The sequence below is a fragment of the Rhipicephalus microplus genome, chromosome 3, assembly GCF_043290135.1.
Source record: "Rhipicephalus microplus isolate Deutch F79 chromosome 3, USDA_Rmic, whole genome shotgun sequence".
NCBI lineage: Eukaryota > Metazoa > Arthropoda > Arachnida > Ixodida > Ixodidae > Rhipicephalus > Rhipicephalus microplus.
In genome coordinates, this window is record NC_134702.1 from 120928502 (window position 1) to 120948098 (window position 19597).

General features: G+C 45.3%; 1 long non-coding RNA gene across 1 annotated transcript in view; it reads left to right on the forward strand.

Annotated features, from left to right (window-relative positions):
• The window catches only part of LOC142803319 (uncharacterized), a 47818-nt gene extending 28601 nt beyond the window's left edge, over positions 1-19217 (forward strand). Inside the window, exon 3 of the long non-coding RNA XR_012894054.1 lies at positions 19019-19217. This is a non-coding gene — a long non-coding RNA (uncharacterized LOC142803319). The remainder of the gene's footprint in view (positions 1-19018) is intronic.
• Positions 19218-19597: the final 380 nt, after the last annotated feature.

The window sequence follows — 19597 nt, forward strand, 5'->3', positions numbered from 1 at the left end:
GCGTGAAATCTTGTGATTTTGGCGTGAAAAAGAAGACTATTCGCTACGGGTGCTGTTGATAAAGAGATGCTGCATGAACCGAGGAGTTATTAGTATTTGTTTTGCTTTATGAAGTGTCCTTTCGCGTTTTTGCACTTCTGAAAACATAGCACGCTATAGGTACACATGAGAGTCCAAATGGCAGGTGAGTGGTCGTCGCCCTCCAGCTATTTAGACGACTCACCGAAGAAGCTTCTGACATATTTCAATCACAAACAGCTTTGTGAGCAGACGTAGCAAATTCAATGCAACGACATTGTTCGAACGCGGCCGTCATCCAAAACACGAGCCGAATAGAACTACCTTGCCGAGGAATAATGTGCAGTAGCTCCACCGCCACAGCTTTCTTTTGATTGCCACAGAATGTTGTCCCACAGCATAGGAACTTCGCACGCCCGATTGAGCCCTACTACCTGCCCCGATGCTCGCCTTCTCAGCTTGACCTTGTGTTTGTCCCCGGCCTCTTACTTGCCTCTCTGCTCCATTCTCCTCTGCTATGTATATTGTACTACTAACCTCCGTCTTCGTTTACCTCGTCACTCTCACAACACTCAAGCTAACTTCCTTTTCTAATCCGTCGGTAAGCGTAAATATACATGGCTATGCAACGTTTCACCTTTTCTCATCTTTTCCAAGCTCCTGAGCCTCACGTCACAACTCATCACTCTGAGTTCTCGTTAAAGGGCCACTCACCAGGTTTGACAATTTTGAGCTGACAAGCGCAATGCGTAGATGAGGCTTTCATGATTACGTCTGCCAAAATTTGCATTTCGACGCGCCGCCGAAATAAGTAAAATTTCAACATGAACACTGCTCTCCCTTCCTTTCGCGTGCGCGCGCCCCAAGAGTGAGGGCATGAATTGCACGTATGAATGGCCCTACGCACACGGCAATGCAGTGAAGTTGGTCCTCTACGTCGACAACTGTGCTCTGAAGTTGCAAACAGGGGCATTTGACATGGCGAAAACTATTGAACACGACAAGCGTTTATATGTATTTGTTGCTTGAAGAGAATAATAAATCTCTAAATAAACAATGGGACGCAGTAAGTGAGCGTGAGCGTTTTTTTCCCGAGAATCGCAACGAAATGCGGGGCTAATGTGCCGGCGTTTCACATACGTTTGTGTCCCCGTGGTTAGCCCATCGAGCAGACAACATAGGTGCAACGCTTCGGCGTGTTCGCGCACTCATTGTGCTCGCCTATTATACCGCATCGAACGCAGCGTTTCGAAACCATCCCACAGAAACAAGCAGTACACCAATATTTACGCTGGTCAAGAAAACAACGCCGCTCACATGCTCGTGGGTTCAGCTTGTTCGAGCACGTCATGTCCACATGACCTATTGGTCGGATACCAGAGATAGTAGGGAAGAGATTTGGCTTGCGAAGGCTACGCGGAGAAGCGGCAAGGGTTTCGAGCTCACCTCCTACCAACCGCGTTTCACACCGCTTGAAAAAAAAACTGTTTCGTCAGCTTGTAAGTAACCGATTCAAAAAATTTTTGCGGCAAAAGATCCTCATCCGACACCTAACAACCTACACTCTCCAACTTAAATTTGCTGTGGGGCCTGTTGAGTGGCCCTTCAGCAAACTTTGCAGTGTTATTCTGTTTATGGCTATGCAAAGCTCTACTGCCTTCCCATTTAGCCACCTTCAACATAGGCTAGAGACAATATGATTCACTCTCGTCTCTCCGACACACCAGTCTTCACTGCGCTGCTGACAACACTTCGCATGGCGTGTTATTCGGCTAGTTGGTTAATAGAAACAGAAGTGAAGAAAGAAGGCAAAACGTATCAACAGAGAATCATGCCAGACGGGAAACGCACCGCCCGTGTGCGTGTGTCAACGTTCGTATGAGTGTTCTCCGCGCAGCGTAAACTTGTCTGCCGAATGTTTGCACGAGTCCTCCACTACGGCGTCTCTCATAATCATATGGTGGTTTCGGGACGTTAAACCCCACTTATCAATCATCAAATGTTTGCATGAAACGTCCAAACGATGCTGCTCTCCTTGCATGTTTGTATTTCTGCATTTTTACGTGCTTCCGTATTCACCCAGTTCAAACTAGTCAGCCAAATCAATGAATGAACTAGCCCAACATATTTCTGTGTGTCTTGCGTGGACCATTTTCCAGTTCTTACATGCCCCATTAGTGAAGTTTTCAGTTGTCTGTTGAATCTCTGAACCAACTAGCCCAAAGACGAGACTTACAGAGGCGTATCCTGTATAGGCGTATTTCTATGTTCTTACAAGTGGCCTTCAATGCCCAGCTTAAAATTTTCGGCTGGACAATACCTCACCCATTAGAGCTCGGCTTTACCAGCTCTGCTGTAAAGGGCTGGTGTAGAAATGCTGCCGCCCAGCGAATAGTAAGCGAGTTTCATACAACATGATCCAAACTGCGCTTTTTGAACACAGCACGTAGAAGGGTGTAGTGATGCTTGTCAAGATAGCGCGCACACGACAGATCCGAACCGCGCCCTTCTGGTAAGCGTTTACACTCGCTTCTCAATGTACAGAGCAGCGCCCCCCCCCCCCCCCTTGTCTCTTCTAAGGCACCCATGCTCCATCACCCCTGGAATTACAGGCTGGATGATTCCTCCCTCAGATTCAAAAGCACTGGACGGCAGGCCTTGCACGGTGGAGGATGCCACATATGCCCTCTGCGCTAGGGCAACGGCCCACTCATGCCTCCGCTGCTTCAGCCGCATTTCTCACGCTGCTGACGCCCTTCCACTTAATATAGAAAACGCGACACCAGCAGGAGATTATCAACTTGACAAGAAATAGACGGCGGCCGTGACACTTATGGCAGGATCCTGTTAAGAGAGTTTTTATAATTACTTTCGATGAAAAGAACAGCTCTGCGTTTAACGCCACTCTCATGGGAGGGCTTCGCTCGATGGGTGGCAAGCAGAAATAGGGCGCACGGCGGGTATTACAATATTTTCGCGAAGTCGATGTCTCGCGGAAAGCTTTTTCTATTTCAGCTACAGCTGGAGTTCGTTCTTTGCCAGATGCTCTTGTTAGAGGCGCTATTTAACGACTTGTCTCGAGGAGGGCGTCTCGACGAATAACGAGAGTCTAAACCGAAAAAGCTGCTTCCGGTCAGTCCCCATGCTTTTCGTTCCGAACCAGGCACTGTGCCGTGTTCCTAACCGGGCTGCAGTAATTCAGTGCCATTATCCTCTTCTAACCACTACGAACACCACCGCAAACGAGCGAGTCGCCACTTGCGTCCTCCGGGGTAATCGGCGGCCGATATTTGAGCACTTGTGTGTGCGTCAAGGCCGCTATAGGGGAGACCCACGCCGAGGGAGGCGCTGCGGAGCGTGGCGCTGTCATTCAATGCGGGGAGAAAACTGGTTACTCGAGTCTTCGCCCCTCCGCTGTCTCAATGAACCTGCCTTGAAAACGCGTTTCTTTGCTCGCGCGCTGCACGCGTTCTGCACGTGCTTTTGAGAGTTTCGCATCGCGTGCGGTTACGATGTACACGCTTCTGTCCGCGTTTAAGAGGATCCCCGCAATTGAGAATTTTTTTCGTAGGAGCAATTTGCTAAAAGGGCAGCGTCTGCTCAGCCATGTAGCCGATGTGAAGCAAATTGTAGCAGACGACGCCGCCCTCGTCAGAGCGAAGGGCGTTTCGCAAGTGAAAGACGACGCTGTTTGCGACGTTAGAGGTGAATAAAACTTTCTGTGCGTTCTTAATTATATACCTGTTTTATTTGGTTTACTCTGTGCACTATGCACTATGTCTGTTACTGGATGCATGAGTAAGGCCGCTTCTCAGCTTTAGGTTAAGCGGTTCTTGCGCTGTGACTGCTATTAGTTGGGATACCTTAATTTACTAGCGACCCGCAGGGCGCGGGTTCGAATCCCGGCTGCGGCGGCTGCATTTCCGATGGAGGCGGAAATGTTGTAGGCCCGTGTGCTCAGATTTGGGTGCACGTTAAAGAACACCAGGTGGTCTAAATTTCCGGAGCCCTCCACTACGGCGTCTCTCATAATCATATAGTGGTTTTGGGACGTTAAACCCCACATATCAATCAATCAATTAATTTACTAGCACCCACCCAAGTTATCGTGCGGTATATACACAGCACTTCAAAAATAAATGGTCTATTTGGGGCTTCTTTCTGACCCACAACGAAAATTGACATCTATCTTGCGTGTCTTTCTTTGTATTATCACCGTTCTCATCGTGGGTACCTCGAGTTCACGAACAGCGTGCGTGCCATCATGATGAGCGCCCAGCTTTCAGAGAAACTTTTTTGTTTGTGTCTAATCTGCAGGGGAAGAGGGCATTGCTGTAAAGGCATTTTATCTTGGTCACGTATCAAAAATGCACCGTGTTGTTCGGGCTACCCCTGCACACTCAGTAACAACTAGTTCACTGTATCTGCCAACGGACGTGCAACAACAACTAATGCATTTTTTGTTTTTTGTTTCATAGCTGTCCAAGCTTTTAGCAACCACACACTTCCGTCGGCGCTGCGTAGATTTAAAAATATATCACAACACATTACCAATACAACATGTGCACACAGCTTCAACTACTACGTCCCCAACAATATCGAATAATAGTAGCAGCATAAAATTTTTCTTCACTATTTTTTAACAGTGCTCTAAAGACGGGCGTTGAAAATTTATACCTTTAAGATGGGGACGTGCATCTCCCAGTAACTCGATAGAATAGAGGAACGGTGACGCAAAAATTAACACCCGTAATTTTGAATGCATTGTGCGCGTGCTAATTTTTATGAAAAAAAATTGTTTACATACATTTTCGGCGCACTGCTTTAATCCATTTCTGTCGTCTGCTTGTTTCGATCCATCGTTTTGGGAATCGATAGAATTTCACTGGTGGAGTCGACCTCTTCGTGTTTGCATGGTTATTGTGACAGTTGACGACGCAGCAATGTCCCCCCCCCTTTTCTGGTGGGGTGACATCGCGGAATGAGGGCCGTTTCACGTGCAGCGCGTGCTTCGCAAATGCGTGGAAGCCAAACGGAGAGGAAGGGTCAGAAGACTCTACTGTTGTGCGCTTTTTCTGGCAGGGAAAGGCAAGCGCTGGCGTCGCCGGGCAAACTTGAGCGGGTCTCCCCTATAGAGAATGTGCCCCTTTCAAAAAGCTGCTACAGTTTTGTTGCGAGGCAGGCGTCACGCGACCATGAAAGCTCGTGTTGGGATTGGTTATCCTCGGCTTGCCTGATGGTCCACGCAGCCGTGGATGCTAGAAAACCCTATTTAGGCAGCAACTCGGGCCTTTTTTGTGGTGAGAGGACTCGGGGTGAACAGCGCATCTCACCACCGGAGAACAGTCATGCTAGCCGAGGAGTATGCCATCATTTTTCAAGTTTTGTATTTGTCACTTAGTGCATTGTGTAAATTTAAGTTGTGTTAGATAAATATGCCCCCATTGAGTGCTCCCCAAAATCATCGTGTCGACTTGTCATCGCCTGCCTGTGCGGAATTGCTCCGACACTTCTTCGTCTGGATGGTCATCAGATGTGTCTAGCTTAAAAAACCCCGCAGTTTCACTACAATATCCTGAAGTCGTTGGCGCCTAGACGACCTGCCGAAATGCACCCCGTTAACGATTTCCATGCTTGAGTGCAAGCCGAATAGCTCGAACAGCCATGGTATCAATCATGGAGGAAGGAAAAATATAGAAGACGCATTACGTCAGATTCGTGAAGCCGCCGCATCGCAAACACCCGCACTGCGTCTGAGCGGAGAAGCAGGTAAACACTTCGCGATTTCGGGCGACCAGCCGCTGCAGCGGCCTTGGAAGCGGTGTTCTCTCCCGACAGAAAGTCAATCCACGAGTTTTGCTTATTTTGCGTGTTTTTTTAAATCTGTGCGATGCCCGGCTGTAGTGTATACTCGGTGCGAATCGCGTGCACCACCGGATGTACGTGGTGGCACTTCTTACGTATGTTCGCTTCACTGTTCATCAATAATGCATGGTATTTGCATGTGAAGCTCTCCGCTGTAAGACACGTTGGTTCTTACTCATTGTGTCAACCGAAAACACACGCGAACTTTCGTTTTTACTGTTGTAGGCATCGTATCGCGTTCCTTGAAATTTTGTCGTTGAAACAGAGGGCAATAAACTTCTTTTTACCGGACCAAGTGTGCATGCATTGAACGGTGTGCGCTCGCTGCATGTTAGTTTGGTGCGCACTAGAAATACACACTTTACGTGCACGATCAAGTATACAATAAAGCTGTGCCTTCTTATCGACGTGAAGTACGTCAAGTACTAGGCTGGTGTTGCACAGAATTGCTACAAAGCAAGCTCTCAAAATCGTGCATTGCCACACTGACACTACATACGAGCAAAGAACTGCTAATTGGCCCATAGATCAAGAAATATGGCTAAAAGAGAGAGAGAGAGAGAGAAAAGGCCTTGCGACGAGCCGAATGCGTAAGTCACTGCCGGGCAAGTGTGAATACGATGATGCATGGGCTAAAGGATTTTCCTTCCGACACGTACCGGTTCCTTCTGTGCCGTTGCACAAAAACACTCCACGAAGTATTTCAGCATGTCGCACTCGGGCCTGCCACGCACGAACTGTCTGGGAGAAGTGTGCTCGCAACATTTTACTGCATGAAAACCATACAATACGCGTTATGTTAACGCGGGGGCTATATAAGCGAAACAGCGCCGAGAGCATTCCGCGGAGCGTCTGCTGTTTTGTTTGCCCCATACCGGTTTGTTTGCACCATAAGTTTGACGTCACTTCCGCCACAGTTGTAGCAGTGCATTGGGATAGGTTAGGTCCTCTCAGTTTTTCCTTCCTCCATGGCACCAATATTACGGCCCTATGGTTTACAAACACAAAACTTTGGCTAAGGACTGCTTTGACAGAAAAGAAATTTATTATTGTTAGAAGGTCGCACCATGATAAAGGGTGAATGTTCAATCATAGCATCTGTTATGCGGTTTAATTGTGGTACGTTAAAAAATCTTCTGGTAAAATTTCAGCGTAACTGGTAGATTGCATAGGTTCTAATTGAATATTTTGAGCCACGCGCAAGTGGCCGGAGAGTCGGGAAACGCTGGTCGACAGGGGAGCACTCACGTATCAGAGAACTAAATGTGCGAGGGTCTGTATTCCCGCCAATGTTAGTGTTAAGTAGTGGGCGGCACGTAAAATTCACATAATTATAGCTTTCTTTGGCTTGCCACCAGAGTTTGAATATGACGGCTAACCTAATTGCTGCAAATGAAGTCACACATGTCATGTCAATAGCGCGGTTGCCAGTTTTGGCGGGTTTCACAACCAGCGACTTCCGGGGCTCGTTTGCACTGACATATTCCTATATCACCCATCATTTAGACATTCGAATACCTTAGAGACACTTTGTTGCTAGTTATCAATGCAAACTGCAAACTGTTGAGCGAGCATGTAAGGCTCCCTTTAACAAATTGGCTAACAAGTGCTCCAAAATTGAAGCTTCAAAGTAACGAGAAAGTTTAATGAAACCCCAGTCGGAAGTTTCAAGGCCAATTTCACGCCAAGTATGATATAGCATTTGCTAAAATGCACCTACCGTTTGAAATTTGTGTAAGACTATATTCTACGGTGTAAGACTATATTCTACAAAACACAGTCAACACTCCCGATTTTCCTTGAATCACCTAAACATGGATGCGGCCTCGTTATCAGAGGTGTATGGGAGACAACGATAGTATGATTCTGCACCTGCATTAGTCTCTTTCCGTCCTGGAAAGCCTTATCGTGGAAGGTGATGGAGATAACAGCCTCCACACCGAGGTCAAGAGAGCCGCGAACCATCATCTCAACCGGATCGACTGTCTCGAGTGCCTTACTGTTGAGTAAGTCCAGGCTCAACGATTTCATCCAAGTGACGAGGTCGGACGTCTGCGATAGGAAAAGCGCAAATTAATATAAACTGAAACGCACTCTTAACTAACATTCCGTGCAAATCAACGTCTGCTATCCTTACTGAATAACGGAATTTCAGGAACCACTTGAAGACAGTTGTTAACGGTATTTAACACCAATGTGCAACATAAGTTTGTAGTGCCATATCTTATTCTATATACCAGTTGCAGCAATTTGGAGGCTTGTGGGGCTTGTCGCAAAAAATGCACTCGCATCCACAAACAGTTGGGGATTTTTCGCCGCACAAAATAATGAATCAAGGTGTTTGGTTTTTATACATAAGCAAGCACAATTTCAAAGCTATTGATGACATGGCGCGCATAACTTAACACTTGTTTCGTTTCTGGGGGCTATTTTGGATATTGTCCGATTCCCCCATGTTGTCAGATTCCGCCATTGATTGATGCTGATTGGTCAAGTGAGCTGCTACGACCTCTCTGATTGGCCTAAAATACCGCCATGTGAAATTTGACAATATGGTGGATTTAGACAGTGTCCAGAATAGCATCCTATATTAAGGTACTTATTTCGCAAATGACTGCGTCGTCTCACGCAAAAAGTCTTGTGGGCTTGCATGGGCACTTGCAAACGCGAAAGCCAAATGCGAGATGGGCGGAAATGCGTACTTTCTCGCATTCTTCGCAGCCCATTAAATGCATCCACAGTTTTCAACGAACCACCATAAAGGCCACTTCACGTAACTTCATTTACTTACTGGAATTCTGAAATGAAACTAAGCAGACTAAGAAGAAAACATCGAGCCGCGGCTCTAGAAAGCGAAAAAAAAAACGCAACTGTGGCAACTCACTTCTGGCGCAATTTTTTTCGCATATTCACACAAGTGGGCCGCACATTAATAAGCTGTTTTACTTATTTTGCAGAGAAGAACTTAGCAGAAAAAATTACTAAAGCACGCGAGAAGCTCAACAGCAGGGAGGGTCATGGCTGTTTGTGAACGTTTCGGCTCCTATATGGGTGCATCTCCAGGTCGTTCCGGCTCCTCGAAAAGACTCGAATGCTTGTCAAGCGATAGTGTCATACTATAAACACTGCGAAGTTGCTTAAAATGGCCTCGGACTAGCGTGAGTACCTCATACACACTAGTATAGCCTTCTGTGAGCTCAGCCCAATTGGAATACTCAAATTGGAATTGGCCATTAAGAAGACATTTCAACTCAGTGAACACCATACTGCTACGAAGGCACTCAGTCCACCCACTGGAGTCCTGTTTACGACACCGGCAAACTTCTGCTCAATTCCTACGCAAAGCAGTGGCATCGCCCAAAACAAGCCAACAACGTCATTATAGCTTTAAAGTGCTCGTAAAGCCACCAACGTGCTGCTTTCGAACAACCATCGAAAAACTTTGTTTCCTACTCCACCCTGAAATAACGCACAGGAATCAACTGCATAATTCATTTCAAGTGGCCTAAGCTAATAACACGAAAGTGTTTTATGCCAGCGTCTAGCATGGCTCCATGATGCATTTAGGTCACGGATGTGATGATGTAAAACATTTACTAACAAAGTGCAAAAAAATGAGAAAGAAAAGGTCGGCAGCAGGGCGTTGAACCACCCCTTCGAGCTTCTAAGCGTGCGACGCCAACCCTCGAGCCACAAGGCAACCATTCCGTAACATGTTAACGTCAGGCCATTTATTGGCACCATATACCGCTGGCGATCGTCAGAGCTCGGCAACTTGAGCGCGTTTTCGTAATCACTAGCGATATGGCACGACGCGCGCATTGGACGCAGGCGCTTACAGTCGGCTTGCCGCGCCACTCCGCTCATCGCTGTGTGCGCGCGCCTCCACATGACGTGGTCAAAGTGCGTAATGTTCTCTATCGTTCTGGCTCACACTCGTGCGCTTATCTCAGGATTAGGGTGCTTAGCACCTCTTATGCTTCTACGGCAAGTTTGCTTTGAAACTAGAGTCTATTTTGTAGGCCCGTATGTTGAGATTCGCGTGCACGTTAAAGAACCCCAGGGGGTCAAACTTTCCAGAGCCCTCCACTACGGCATCTTTCATAATCATATGGTGGTTTGGGGAGGTGAACCTCACATATCATCATCATCATTAAAGCCGCAAAAATGAGCAAAACTGAAGTCCTTTACGTCCGTGGCAATTCGCAACGCAACAGTAGCGTCGACTGCGTTAAGTTTTGCAGAGCGTGGAGCTGTTGCGTCTGCTCTGGTTCTCGCGTTCGTTTTGGTAAGTGAATCCGCTAGGCTAGCACTTGATGGTGGTTCAGTGACGCGTCCGACTAGTGGTTCAGTGACGCGTCCGACTAGTGAATAGAAATTCGCGGCTTTTTTATAAATGTTCAACGAGCAAAAACACCTAACATTCAGTTGAATATTTGTTTCGTGCGCTGTAGTTGCACCTGGTTGCGCAGGAAACTGCGCAGGGGAGTCGGTTTTTGCATTACTCAAAACAGCGTCGACAGGTGGCACTGCGTGTCCGCAAAACTCTAGAGTCTGACATGAGCACAACCAGTGCGCGAACGCGTAGAGGGGTTCTAAGGCTGTCGTCTGCTAGATGCGTAACAGCGGGGACACGAAAGCATGCGAAACGCGGGCACATTACCCCTTAATATCGCTGCAATGCACGGGAAAAAAATTAAGAAGAGAACGCTCACATTGTATTTTGCGTCTCATTATTATACTAGAGATTTATTATTCTCTTCAACTAAAAAATACATAAACTACGCATGTTGTGTCAAATTATTTTCGCCTTGTCACGTGCAACTGTTGGCAACGTGAGAGCAAAGTCGTCTACGTAGAGGGCCAACGTCGCTGCTTTGCCATGTGTGTAAGGCCATTCATACGCGCACGTCATGCCTTGATTCTCTGGGCGCGCTCCCGCAAAGGAAGAGGAGCAGCGTTCATCTTGAACTTTGACTCGTTTCCGCGGCACGTAGCGTTGGAAGTTTTCGCAAACGTGATAGACGGGATGAGACGTGATAGCGCACGCCTCATCTACACATTGCGCTTCTGAACTCAAAAGTGTCAAACCTGGTGAGTGGCTCTTATGTGTCGAGCTGTGACAGTTGTCTGTCCGCACTCGTCCTGTATATGCTAATTTTCTGCGTGATTGTTGCTTGAGGTGTGCGCTGCTTGCTGTTCACTCTTTCGTCCCAATGGCGAAACAATGTTCAATGAATGCTCAACTACCTCTTCGAGAACACGTTTCACTTTCATGTTATACCGATTCTTTAAAATAGGAATCAAACACACTTTTTATTGCTCTAGGGATATTGTGAGATAGATCACAGCCGAATTCAGTAGTATGAGATGTGAAGCAGTTCTTTGACTAATCTGTCAAAAGCTGCATGTCCGTGTCTCCGTGCCTATGTGCCGCACCGCACTCCTCTCGCCGCAGATGTTGGGGTGGTGCCAAGGAGGTCACGCTTTTTCTCGCAGTGCACGGTCACGTCACTTTCTTCCTCGCCTGCCACGCGCCCGCCACCTGTCACCTTTCTTTCACTCCACCCTGTAAACCGCTCGCAACATTTTAGCGCACTTCGAGTGAACACAGTTTCGGATAGTTTATCTGCGATGTAGAGGTCGCCGGAAAACGAAGCTCTCTCGCCCGCCGGAACATGTGCCGAAGTGATTTAGCTTAACCCAACCGTTGTCGGCGTTGCGAGGGTATGGAGAGCCGATCACGTTTGCGAATGGTGGCGTCGTGCCTGCAACACCGACGCGGCACGAGCCAGGGAAGCAGATTGCACCGTTGGCAGTAGAATTTCATCGACACCGACGAGCGGCGAGTCGAGCACGCTGATCGAGCTCAGGCATGAAGACAGCGCATGGGTAACACCGACGAGACGCGAGCCATAGAAGCCGAGCGGAAACGCCAACAGCGGAAGGGCAACGCCGGCGAATCCTCGACGTCACCATCGTCAGCAACGTCTCGGAAGAACCCCGCGCCCTCCACGAAAGCACCTGCCCGCAAGCGCCGGGCTCCACCGGCCGATTGAGATGCGTCTGCCAGCCGCAACGCCGATCGCGCCTGCACATGGCGCGTAGCGGGAGCCTTGCGCGACGCCGCCAGAAATGCCGTGGCTGACGCCTGTTTCCAACGAGGGTTCCTCTAACAGCGTAGCTTCGGTCACAATAACCGCACGTGTGACCATCTGTTGTTCGACAATCACGTTGACAACGTGGGTTCCATCCGCAACTGCAAGCAGATAGAAGCAACAACCGAGGTGATTCGAGGCGAGTTTGGCGCGGACCAGTTCGACTTCGTGGTCTGTGTCACTTGCAAGGAGACGCTGACGTCACTCAGGGTTCGGATGACAAGCGCCACGCATGGTGCTTCCCTAGCTCAATGGTGCTTCTAGCCCCCTCGTCGACGCTCGTTTCAACCAGGTCAATGCCATGCGCACCACTGGTGCTTCGCATCCCGTCAGGGTTTCCTTGGAGAAGATGGTCCATAATTTTTCTTTCATGAAAGTTGCAGTGGTCGCTGTATTCTCGTTATTTCCTTTCATCCTCCCTGGCTTTATATTGCACAGCTCTTGTTTGACTGCGTACACATCACGCAGAACGTATGTACTACTATATATGGTACCATGTTTCCAGAGGTGTAGCTTTAAGAAAAAAAAAGTGCACGGAAGTTGTTGGTAACAGGCGTAATATGTGTCAATGAGTAATAACTGGATAGTTAACTATTGCACCGCATCTCGTATTAAGACCTGGTGAACGCTATTATGGACTAATTTGTAGCAGACATGAAGGGCATGAAAGTATCACCATAGCTTCCACTTCACATGTCTGTTTCTTCTTGGTGGGATAAAATGAGATAAACATGGGAAACTTGTGAGCATATTTCTTTATTGTACTTCTTACAAATATATGTAAAGTCACAAACTTTCGTTCAGTATAAGGTATATGCTACATAATTAGGACCACATTACCGCAGTTCGAAATTGTATTATAACAGTAAAGAAACATAAACCAGGTATCTCATTTTGCCCGAACATTTCAGCGAAACGAGTCATTGACAAAAAGGTTGACTTCCTGAGTTGTACCGATACAAGTCCTTAAATTTCACTCCGTGAGCCCTCACGCAGTCCTCACTAGCCTAGTTCGTGCACTCCACGCACAGGATCTATTGAATCCAGACAGACCCCGACGCTCTGCTGTTGCAAAACTTGTTGCACATCAAACACCGTCAGTATTTTTTCGTGCTAATGTTACATTTTTGCTACGCTTGCTCTTCATGGGAATCTTTTAAAAAGAAAATTAGACATGTTTTGACGCCTATTCTCCACCTCGTTTTGCTGCTTTGATGAAGAACTGTAAGAGCACTTCAAGGCTTTCAACTTCGTCAGCCGGGCTTTGTAAGGCAATGAATTTAGGATTTCTTCTAATTACTTGTTATTTTCAAAATTTTGGTATGAAAAATTCTCAATAAAACTCGATTCAAAATTGTGTCTATGAACCTCTTAAGTTCAATACGCTTTCAATTTTTCATGTGCCTCTTGAGAGCATTCTTTGGAACGCGGAGCAGCATCTACGTGCCACGAATAAAGCGAGTTTCGTCCTCAGCGGCACTCAGTGTCTTCTCATTTCATTTTCTTGCCAAGAAGGTTTGTATTGTATACTGATAAGATACTACTGATAAAACAATAGTGCCCCTTACTTCCGTTTCATAGGCCGAGGTGAAAGACATACATGCTTGGTACATCGCCGCTGCTTTCTGCCATGATAGTTGATTTGAAGCAGGAAATTGAGTACTGACGAGGTCTGTTAAGGTAGAAACATCGATCGCAGTTGCAACCTATGAAACAGAGAACAGACATATCATGGCGTATGCAAAAAACACCCCTTTCCTGCAATGAGCGTAGGGTTTCGTGAAGCCAGCCTTCCTAGATACTGCTATACCGCTGTTTGCACTAGAAGAGGTTCCTTCAAATAAAAATCTTGAATATAGTAACTGTGTATGTAAGTTGGCCCGTTTTACGTGTGCTTGGTTTGCTAGCGCGATCTTTTACTAAGCCCACACATTCTTCCTCGTATAGAAAGCAGGCCAACGTCTGCTGCAAAATAGCGGGAAAAGCACATGTGCACAAATGTCTTGGCGTGTGAATTTGAGCGATTGCTTGAGTGATTTCTTCGACATCCAGGGATTCGCGTTTTCCAGATACAAGTTGGTAGAATACAATATACATATAATACGCACATATGGAGCACACGTACCTGATGGACAAATAAGGTGTACACAAATTTGCAACTTACTTAAATATTGATACTGGTGTAAACTTCTCAATAACTTTCACTATATTGACATGAATCCTAGCATGCGCTATAGTTTTATTTGCAATATTCCTAAGATAGAGCCCACACCTTGCCTATTCTACGTAGAAAGGTATTAAAACGTATCGGCAGTAAGCGATAAACAAATTTTGCTTATTAAGATCTTGGTGAAGAAAAATTGCTGTGTATAATGCAGACGTTTTGTCGCAGCAAATGTTTTAGTTTGTGTGGATTTCAATATTTGTTTAACACGCGACTGTATGACTAGGGGACATTAGAATAATTATTTCTCTATTCCTTGCCACCCCAACGCCATGACGTCATTTGCTGACTGGCGACTGCACACGTAGCTTAGGTTATCTTATTTGTAAGGTTTACACTGTTGTAATTTTTAAGTACAACATGAAGCAAGAAATATAAATGAGCTGAAGTAGTGCCTACGTATATGTGAAAGTAGCTGTTCTCTCTTACGTGTCTGAACATGGTCTGGCCTCTGAAGCTCGCGCAGACGTACTTGTAGAAGTCGTCGCACGGGTCAACGGTGTAGTCGATGCTGTGCCGCAACCACTCTGCCAGGAATCGGCAAAGAGGTCCCGTGCATATATTTTTTCCTGAACGAGAGGTCGGCACCACTTGTCCCCGGTCCGGATATGTGACCGATGTATTTCTCAAGTGCGAAGGAGTCGTTCTCATTTGCGAGGTTATAATATGCATTCTAGTTCGCTTGGAGTAGAAAGAAGCCAAAGTGTCCACCTGGTGGTGAAGTGGAAAATTAGAGTTGGTATATGCACAAGCTGTCACTTGATTTCCTAATGAAGCGAAGCAGTTGACAGGAGTCCAGTTTATTTATCTAAAAGTGTCTTCCAAAGGAGATAATGCATAACCGATGGCTTTGAAAGTTTGCACACTATGTACATATTAGTTATTAATTAATATCGAAAACAAGCTGGTAAAACAAGAATATACATGTAATGAAGGCAATTCACATGGCAAGGCCGTTGCAGCTTGTGGCACTTCGTGAAAGGATTGAGACAAATAAGTGAGTATGTCACGTTCATGGACGTGGTCTCGGCTGCGGGTGACTAATGCGGTTAAAAATGTGGTTAGAGTGTACTACCGTTCCAGATTACGGTAGATACAAAATATCTTGGGAAAGATCACAAGGCTGCTAGTGCGTCGGGCATCGCAAAGCTCAAGGAAACCTTATGTGACCTAAATTGCCGAAATGGGACATTTAAGGAGTATTTTCTGTTAATAATAAATCTACAAGCGCGAGATCATGAACTAAATTTACAGTTAGTTTATGAGATACGAGTAGTGTGGGTTGTGTGTATAAATAAATAAATAAATAAATAAATATATATATATATATATAAATATATATATATATATATATATATATATATATATATATATATATATATATATATATATATATATATATTCAAACGTTAGTTAGCCTCTCAAGTCGAAAATACACCAGTAATTTATGTCGCATTTTTGTGCTCTCATGAAGATTGCCCTTGAGAATAACGTTTGGTTTCCTGATAACATGATATTGAGATAGGATTATGCCTGGATTACACTTTATACAGATTGACTCCTACTTATTTAGAGGAATCTACCTTCTGCAAAGGCAAGCCTTAAATTTTATAGAATGTTTTATGGGATTACAACTGAAAAAAACCTGATTTTGCATTTGAGGTCATTAGTCGATTGTCTCACCGAGTGTCTATGCTATCTAGATCGTTGTGAAGAGCAATGTCACTGTAGGTGTAGTCACGAAGATCACATCCAAAATCACGTTACTTGGGCGTATCACGTTTGGTGCCCATCTATTGCGTTAGCAAACTTCACATGTAGCCATGCTTACAAAATCTTAAGGCGAACGCCTTCAGTGTCTTGTTGCACGTTAACCTTGAGTGAAACTTGACAAGCTTATAATTGGTGAAGAAAATGCATGACTAGCATGTGGAGACGAAACACCGTGATGTGACGTTACAACATAATATCACCACTTAGTGGAAGGTGGGTCCAGCTGAGAGTTGATGATACACCTTGTGAGGTTCCCGAAGCTCCTGCAGGGCGAAACTGTACTTTTTAGCACCCAAAAACAGAACAACACACAGACAAGTGCTTTATCCTAAAAGGGCTTTCCAGATAAAATATTTCTGACCCACATGCAATCGGTAATTCTGAGGTGGTTGTCCAATATTTAAATTAAGAAAACGCAAAGGGAAATGGAGTTTTCAGTATTAAAGTACAAGATTTATTTTACTCCATTCCAAGCCCATAGTTTTTAAGAGAGCACTCAGCTGTCTCTTTCTTGTTCTGTTTTTTGTGCGTGCTAAAAAGTTATAATATGAATACATACCAACTCGCCCAGTTGTATGTTTTACTCCTATCGTGTGTTTATAACTAACCCCAAAGTCCAAAATTTCACATATAGTTGAGAAGCTTGAGGGTTTTACTTAGCGCTTCCCAGGCAGTTGTAGCCGCCGTAATCTACATTTTGATATAGAGTTTCTGCGCGAAGCTTACGTATTCCTCACCTTTATAGCATATTTATTAAATTTTGTATTACAATGGGCACACAATTCGTATTGAGAAGCGTAATAATTGATAGAAATGTGAGGTATAACGTCCCAAAACTACCATGATTATGAGAGACGCTGTAGTGGAGGGCTCGGAAAATTTTGACTACCTAGGATTTTTTGAAGGAGCCCTGAAACACTTTTTCAAGTAACCAAGAAATTAGCTCACTGGAAGAGCCCATTGCCTTACCTATTCAACACTGCAAAAATTTTAAGAATACACCTAGTGCCAGTGGAGTTACAAAGATTTGTCGCATGCTGCAATTGATTTCTCTCTTTTCTCGTCCTAACAAAAGCACAGGAAGCTAAGCAGGGAGGGATGACAGGGGTAAACAAACTACGTAACTCACGCCTCGTGACCTTGGGCACTTTTTTTCTTTTTTTTCTCCAAGTACGCGGCTTTCAATATAATCGCGCGCGCACGCGTGTGCTAGTAGAGGCCTCTCGTGGCCATCTTTTTAACAATAACTGAGCGCGATGTGGAAATCAGCCAATGGCTGATAAATGGGCTTGCTAAGTGTGATTTTCGAGCGTCTTCTGTCATTTGTCGAGAAAAGAGAGAGCAATTTTAGCTGAATTGATAATTTATTGTGACTTCCAAGACGTGTGCTGTGTTTTAATAATTGGCTCTCGTATTGTCGGGAGCCTCTACTACCGACCGGCAACGTTTTCTGAGCATGTTCAGAAAGGTGTTGCAGGGCCCCTTTAACGTGCACCCATATCTGAGCACACGGGCTTATATAATTTCCGCCTCTATGAAAAATGCAGCCGCTGCAGCCGGAATTCGACTCCGTGACTTTAGGGTCAGCATCCAAGTACCTTATTTCCTAGACCACCGCATCGGGGTAATAATAATAATAATAATAATAATAATAATAATAATAATAATAATAATAATAATAATAATAATAATAATAATAATAATAATAATAATAATAATAATAATAATAATAATAATGGTAATAATAATAATATTATTATTTTTAAGAAGAAGAAGAAACAAAACAATGATAACATTAATATAGATAAATGGGTCCTTACGGCCCAAAGCCACGATATGATTATGAGAGCCACTAGTGGAGGGCAGCGAAAATTTAGGCCATTTCGTGTTGTTTAACGTACACTAACATTGCACACTACACGTGCATATATGACTTCACCTCCATCAAAATGTGACTGACGCTGTCAGAATCAAACCCGCAACGATCGGGTAGCAGCAGAGCACCCCAGCCATTTTTCCACCGAGGTGGGTGTCTTCAGTATAAGGTAATGGTAAACACTTGATAAAATGGAAACATGACCCCACGGTTGCATGTTCATAGTGTTTCACACAATAAAACAGCCCTGACACGTGTGGACACCAAAATGTGTTGTAAAAATTTACGCAGAGAGTTTTTGTGTAAAACAAATTGTTGGTGATAGGCCTGAAAGCCCTCACCGTAGTACAGTCGGCTTTCGCTGACTGTTTGGAGAAATCATCACGAAGAGTAGCAGGCTGCAACACAGTCCTAGTACCACAGCACTCATGAGGACCAGGGTCGACATTATCCAATAGCGCCCAAGTCCTTCCTCCATGACATCCTCTGGCAATCGGTTTTTGTAAAGCACTTCTTCCTGTGACTCCTGCGTTATTGTTGACAGTGACAAAGAGAAGTGGTTACGAGGTAGCGAACAATATTACTGCGCTGGTGCTAGATTTGAGCAGTTAGTAAAGCTGAAAAGATTCAACCGACTAAGAAGTGACAAAGCTGAAGAATTAGACTCACGAAAAATCATGCTTGCAACGTGTATCTGAAAACAAAACGAGTTTAATTTCATATTCTTCATCCTTCAGTCGCTGCGTAATACTGTAACACAGAAAAAATGTGCCAATTCTGGCCAGACGCTCTGAACACTATGTGAACACCTATTATATAATTACAGAAAATTGAGCTTTTGTTACCTCTATTGTGAATATCATCGGTAACATTTGCTCGCAGCCTCAATTCAATTCGTTACCAGTCACCAGCATTGTCTAATCATCACAGTTACGCAATATGTCCAGCCGAATTTCTCACATATAAGAGCCAAACTAACCCGGAGTGAATTAGGAGTGAAATATTTGGTGAGTGAAGAGTAAATAACGTTTTGGTGAGCCTAAATTCTTGTTTCAGCAGCCTGAAATAATAACACCACGTTTATTCCGCTTTGTTCACTCCCAGGGTGCTGCGGTGGACAGAGACAGGACACCATAGCAGAGGTAGGGGGTAGAGCTCCCTGCGTTTTATGAATGGACGTCATGAAGGCAGCTAAGTGGGGGCCACTCGAATGGCTTGGATCTTGTGGCTGTTGTGAAGCAGGTAGCCGAACGATGGCGCGACCGGCTCCTGGAGGAACAAGATTAATGCTGGCCAGAGCTCGATGGCGCAATCATCTAGGGGCGAAGGCTCCGGTAGGCACAAGTCCGGAGAGAAAAAGGACATGGTCCGCATTTTATGGTGGCCAGGGCACGAAGTCTAGGTGGTTTGTATACAGGGCACTCCCAACACAAGTGGTTGACATCAGTCCGGCAGTTGCGCGTTGAGATATAACCCGTCAAGGGTGGTGGTGTGTTACACCTGTGAAAACAGTTCAGCAATAAAGAAGTAAGGAGTGTTCTCTCATGAATTCTGCGAAGCAGAACAGACTCTCGCCATGTGAATACTTTCAAAGGAAGCGATGGCAGTGAGAGTGGATTGCCCACTGCGGTGAGACAGACGGCACAACTTTGTTTGGTAATGTGCCTGTCTGCTATCGGATCT